We start from the raw sequence: 7,224 nt of genomic DNA, 5'->3' as shown, positions 1-7,224 counted from the left end.
GAGTCTTGAATCTCTGCACAAGACACATGATAAAATTACAATTATACAATTTTACATATTAAATCAATTCAATCATACAATCAATTCAGTCATACAATCATACAATTAATAAGCATTCAAATGATCAATTCAAACATTCAATCACACATAATTACATATATTCAACATACAAAAAATAAAAAATTTACACAAAAGTTTAATAAACACAATAATAGGAACCTGAGAGCGTGAAAAAAGAGCCAACAACAGAGAAGATACGACTACCCAAGTTTTGGAACGCAGCAAAATCACAATACCTACACACAAATACAACAAAACATAAGTCTTATAATCCAAAATAATAAAAAACGCAAGAAAATAATTAAAAAACTTATCTAAACAATCCAAAAACGAGAAGAAAAAATGAACAAACGACAGCGACGACAGAATAATGCTTCAAAACTGTTTTTGATCGGTGTAAATGCTTCCAAAATTATCACGAAGGCAACAACGACAATCAAAATCAAGGTTGATCGGTGAGAATGCAATGAAAACGGCGAGAATGAGCACGACAAAGGAGAGCTTTTCAGAGAATGCAACGAAACTGTTCACTCTCTGTAATATTTTTTTAACCTAATCAAATGTTACTACCTCGTTTCATTAGAAAACCGGGGTAGTAATAGAGGGGATACGGCCTCGGTTCCCAACTTAACCGAGGCCTATTCTCCTAAAATTTTGAAATGGCAATTTTGAATTTTTTTTAAACCTTTATGTTGCGGTTCCCCGCCTAACCGAGGCCTATTCTCTTAAATATTTAAAATTTGTTCAGATCAGGGAATAGGCCGCGGTTCCCCTAAGAACCGAGGCCTATTCCTTGACGGGCTGACTCCAAATTTATTTCAGGACTACCTTAGGGGGAATGTCAGAATTTTGTAGGGATAATAGGCCGCGATTCCCCTCAAAACCGAGGCCTATTCCCCTGCAAATTTATTTCAGGACTGCCTTGGGGGGAATGTCAGAATTTGGAAGGGACAATAGGTCGCGGTTCCCCTCAGAACCGAGGCCGAAAGGAATATACTGTCGCGGTTCTGTTCCAACCGAGGCCTATACTGTCGATATAATTTCAAAAATGCCACCGCGTAATATTATGCTTCGGGTTCTAGTGAACCGATGCATAATGTGCGCGGTAATAAATCATTTTTTTACTAGTGTAATTATTTAATGGTCCGAGGATAATGCACGTTTCACCTTCAAATGACTTCTTGTCTCATAAGTACTTATCATCTTCTTGTTAAGTAACTTCGCATAAATGATCTTTAAGCCTAATTCAACCCTATAAAACTAGCTTGTAAGGTAAGGTTTGCAGCCACTTATATATTCTAAATTGGTCTTATCTTTAGTCGTTGTGAGATTTCTAACACAACTCCTTACACCGAGGTATATACATCTCGAGCGTGAAACTAGACATTAATGGATGGTCCGATAGCATCTCGATAACGAGTGAAACAATATGTTGAATAAACAATAAATATTACTAGGATAGGCTCTAACCATAACTTTGATACCATGTTAAGAAGTGGACTTCACTACAAGAAAAATTCAAATTACCTACCGATATTTACATACGAATTTTAATCCATATGTAATATAAGTATTGCATACGAATTTTACATACAAATTTTGAAAACTGAATTACATACAGCTTTTATATACGAATTTTGGGCGCGTTAGAACGGGAAGCTTTAAGCCTAACTTAACCCCACAAAACGGGCTTTGTAAGGTGAGGTTTGCACTCACTTATATAGTATAAATTGACCTTATCTTTAGTCGATGTGAGACTTCCAACACACCCCCCTCACGCTGAGTTATATACATCTCGAGCGTGAGACTAGACATTAATTGATGGTCTGATAGCAGCTCGATAACGGGTGGAACAATACGCCCAACAAATCTCGCTAGGATAGGCTCTACTTGGCTTTGATACCATGTTAAGAAGTGGACTTTAAGCCTAAATCAACCCCACAAAATCGACTTGTAAGGTAAGGTTTGCACCCACTTTCATACTCTAAATTGGACTTATCTCTAGTCGATGTGAGACTTCCCACACACCCCCTCATGTTGAGGTATATACACCTCGAGTGTGAGACTAGACATTAATAGGTGGTCCGATAGCAGCCCGATAACGGGTGAAACAATATGTCAAACAAACAATAAATATTGTTAGGATAGAATCTAACCATAGCTCTAATACCATGTTAAGAAGTGAACTTTAAGCCTAACTCAACCCCACAAAATCAACTTGTAAGATGAGGTTTGCACTCACTTATATATTATAAATTGACCTTATTTCTAGTCGATGTGGGACTTTCAATAAACATAAATTCTTATCGTCCTCTTACAAGTCACCGACTAGAGAGTTTTCCGGTCTCCTTTAGCCCCCTTCCTTGTTAGATATAATCTTCCTTGGGTTTCTGCATTCCATTGGCGCTTCCTTTTCACCACACCGAATCACATGTGACCTTCATTCCGCTGCATCCATTACAACGAGCATAATAGCCAACCTTGAGTGATCAAGTGGTATTCAAAGCTTAGGTTTATATCACGCTTCTTGATATAAGTTTGTTTTTCTTCAATTTTTGCATTGTTCTGTGTTTTTCCTTAATTGTCTTGTTTGTTTAATGTTAAATCTGATGTGTCTATTTAAAAGAAATACAGAGGTTCAAATTATTTGTTCGACCTTGAATCTCTGTGTTTGTGTTAGGAATCCTTATTGTGTCATGTTATATTAGTCATGTGATTTTCTTATACTTTCAATAATCTTCAAAGTTTACTGATTAAAATCAGTTTCTAATTGAGTTAAGAGTCTGCATTGTCCAAATTTTGCACATCAAGTGAGCTATGAATTTCCTTTGAATGAACTTGGTGGTAATTTTTCAAGTACAACACTGATATATGCCGAGTACACTGAATTGGTTTAAGCTTTGAGTGTCAAATATTGTGTTGTTCATGCGTGATATTAGATCATTATCAAGTTTTGAATACTATCTTCTTGGCAATGCAGAATAACATTTGGGAGGTGTACCATAACTAATGGTAGCATCTTAGGAGGTGGAGGATTCCAAGAAACTCCAATCCCGAGGAATTTCCAAAGAAGCTAAACACAAAACTTAGAGATTAAGGGAACCATGAGAGACGAGAGAGTTTTTCTTTTAATTTACTAATATTTGTCATAGTTTCAACTTTTGTTTTGTTGTAAAGGCCATTGAACCAAGTGTCTTTGAAGAACCTTTGGTGTTCTTCCATCTCTTGGCAAGTTGATTTTCTTGTAATAGATTTGGGGTAGTCGAAGAGTGTGTCTTGGAAGCCAAAGCTAACAAGCCTTACAATAGGACCTTGTATAGTTTCTTTTTATTAACACGTTTAGGAGTAGTTGGACTCAGATATAAAGTTCTAAGCCTTGCTACATTAGGAGTTCGTTTTTAGTGTTTAGGGGTCTTAAAGTAATTTTGGTTTAATTATTTGTTAATCTTGTAAGCTCAAGAGCATATCCTTTTGTGAAAAGTGGTAGAGTAAGTAGTAGGAACAATTCTGGCTAGGTAAGACTTGGTACTTATACAGTCTTTGACCCACCACTCTTACTTGGGAGTAAACTTATGAAACCTCTCAACCTTTTCATTTTAGGAGAACTTTTGAAATTAAAGATGTTTAGACATCTATCTGACCATGGAGGGAGTGACTCTAAGGAATCTATTACCTTAAAACAAATTTCTAAAGAACTCATAGAACTCAACTTATGGCGACAAAAAGAAGTGAAAATTAGGAGAAGAGACAAAATTGATAAAGAACTTCAAATGCACTTATGTGGATGACATTAGGCTTTTAAAAGAAGAAGAATACAAAAAATAGAAAAGTCAAGGGGAATTCAAAGTGGGTAGTCAACCTATGATCAAAAGGGTTTAAGAATAAGGTAATGTTATCAACATTGTTCTGCATCTAGAAGACAAAGAAAGGAACATACCCTTAGGGAAATAAAAGTCAACTTGCCTTATTTCCATGGCAAAGATAACATTGAGGCATATTTGGACTAGGAGATGAAGGTGGAGCAAATCTTTACATGCCACTAAGTCAATGAAGAGAGAAAGTTTCCTTTAGCAACCCTCAACTTTTAAGGGTATGTTGTGTACTAGTGGACCTCTTTAGTTCAAGAGAGGCGTCGCCACAATGATTCATCCATTACATATTGCAATGATCTCAAGTCTTTCCTTAGGAGGAGGCACATTCCCTCGTAGTACAATAGAGAACTCATGGATAAACTCTAGAGACTTAAGTAGAGGTCTATGACTGTAGAAAAATATAGGAAAAATATTGAGTTATACATGATGAGGGCAAACATTGTTGCAAATGAAGATATTCCATTGGCTAGATTCTTGAGCAATTTTAACCTTGATATCAGGGATAGAGTTGAGCTTCTACCTTATAGATATTTAAACAATTTAGTTCAAATGTGTATAGAGGTAGAACAACAAAACTTGAGAAAATCTTCTTCAAAGAAAGATCAAGCTCACTCTAGTTCGTATGGCAAGAATGTTTTTAAAAAGGAAGAATTGTCAATATAGATAAGGAAAAGGGTAAGGGAAAGTCATCCACACACATTCGTACTAGTGACATCAAGTGCTTTAAGTGTCTATGAAGAGGACACATAGCTGCTCAATGCCTCACCAAAAAGACTATCATCTTAAGGGGCATTGATCTCTATAGTAATGAGGAAGAGTTAATGGCTAGTAAGAGTGAGAGTGAAAAGCCTCAAGATTCTAATGGAGAGGATGCATTCCCTTGTGAAGGAAAGCTTCTTATGGTTAGAAGGCTTCTTAGTAATCAACCTAGTGTTTCACACATTTCACAAATAGAGAACATCTTCCATACAAGATGTCAAATTTTAAACAATACATGTTCTCTCATTGTGGATAATGGGTCCTATTGCATTTTGCAACACTAGTGTTGATAGGGGGAACTTTAACCTCCTTATAAATCTTGGTTTTTGATAATCAACAAAAGAATGGTTTTATTATTTCTTGCACAACAAATGGCATAACAATTGTTTTATCTTTATCTTGTTTGTGCTTGATATATGAATTCATTATTGTTAAATGAACCTTGCTTAAAACATATTGATAAATATGGTATATAATCTATTAAATTTAATCAAATCACTTAGTAAGCTAAACAAGGGCAAACTATTTTGTAGTAATCGATTATACAATGTATATAACCGATTAAAACAGAAACAAGCCACAACATTTTGTTTAAAATGGAAATTGGATTGAAAATTTGCTTAAGTACAAGATTAATCGATTACAGAAAGCGAGCCACAACATTTTTATTTTATCTGGGTTTTACACGTGAAGTGAAAGATGCCAAGTTTAATCTCAACATCTTAATCAACATCACTTATCTTTGTTAATTTATCAAACTTATTTCTAAAGTGTCAAACTTTTATCATTGTTTTATCACATATTTGAATAGATCAAAGATTATTGTTTTATGAAACCAAATCCTTGTGGACACACTTTATTATTCTATAATCGAACCAATGCACTTGTTGGAAAATCTAAATCCTTTAAGGGAAGGTCAACAATTCACACTCTCTAGAGTGTATATTAAATCTAAGTTCTTCCTTGATATCACCAACTTACTTCACACACTCATGTGAATGATTTATAATATAGATTTCACTAACTTGGTCATTTGAATAATTAGTTCTTTTTTTTTTTGCTCAAAGGCGTCTAGAACTTTCTAACTTGCATGTTGATGATGTTTCTTAAGACTTGTCTATTTTTTAAAGTTTCTTCCTTTTATCATAATTTTTTCTTGTAGGGTGATATAGGTATCTAAAAGGACTAATGAAGAATGAAGGATGTGTGCTTCTGAATCATTATCTGATAAATCTTTTCAAAATCAAGACTTTCTTCTTATTTCCTCTCGTTTATTAAACTTGGAGTTGACCTGAACATCATTAATTTTTATCTACAAATGGATTTATGTTGATAAAAATACAAAAAGGAAAAAAACAGCTTTTTCTTATTTGTACTTTATATTCATATTAATATCTTTAAGAGATAGTTGCTATAAGATAATGAAAGAAAGATAAATATCTTACAAATTGTATCTAATCCATTTACTAGCCTTAAAATGACCATTGAAGGTGATATATCTTTTGAATTTTCATCTAGGTAGAGATATTATAGAGCATCCTTTTATTTTTATATCTTTATATTCTTCTTATATGATGCAAACTTCCTCAAACAAGAGAAATTATAGGTATCTTCTCTTGGTCTCCTACTTTCTTTATCTTGTTTTTCTCCTTACTTCTTTTACATTGTAAGGTTCTATGATTAGATTTAGCATAGTGCATCAAATATCAATTACTGATGTAATAATGAACATAAACTATTTACTTCGATGATTCTACTATTTATAGGATAATTTTTGTGTTTATGGATCCTCACCTATATGGGCCAGGGTGGGCCCTGTGACCCATTTACCTCATGAGCTAGTTGTTTGATCTAGATTCTACTAAGTTACAAAGTAGTACGTCATTAGCTTTAAAGTCTAAAAGGAACTCAAACGAGTCGACTTATGACCTGGTAGTAGTGGTTATACAAGTTGGCTTGTGGCCTGGTAAACTTATGGCCGGGTATAAGCAATCAAATGGCTTATGGCCGGGTAGTTCACCATTACATCTGGTAGATGATGCATAGTTTTGATAGGCAACATAACACATAGCTCTCGTTAGGTAGCACATAGTCTTGGTAAACAATACATAGCTCTCATTAGACGGTAAGTAGTCATGGTAAATACTACATAGCTCTCAGTAGGTGGCATGTAGTTTTGGTAAACGACATCTAACTTTTGATAGGCAACACCTAACTCTCGATAAGTAGCACATAACTCTATGTAGACAACACCTAGAATGTGTTTTGTACTAAGTTGTACTAAGACGAGATTAATGTTGATAAGACCAAAGTGTAATCAACCATACAAAATTAAATATATGTTAATATATAACAAATTAAAAGACAAATTCTATTATTTCTAAGATTATCCTCACAAGATAATCTGTCATGTGATAACATTGACCACAAGAAAAGATACTTTAATTTATTTGCTATAGATATTTACATTTTTCTTATCATATATCTTTTTCTTTCAATGAATTAACATTTAATAATATATTCTCTCTTTGTT

Source organism: Vigna umbellata, chromosome 9 (assembly GCF_029865625.1).
Source record: "Vigna umbellata cultivar VRB3 chromosome 9, Vumbellata_1.0, whole genome shotgun sequence".
NCBI lineage: Eukaryota > Viridiplantae > Streptophyta > Magnoliopsida > Fabales > Fabaceae > Vigna > Vigna umbellata.
This window is presented reverse-complemented; position numbering follows the sequence as displayed.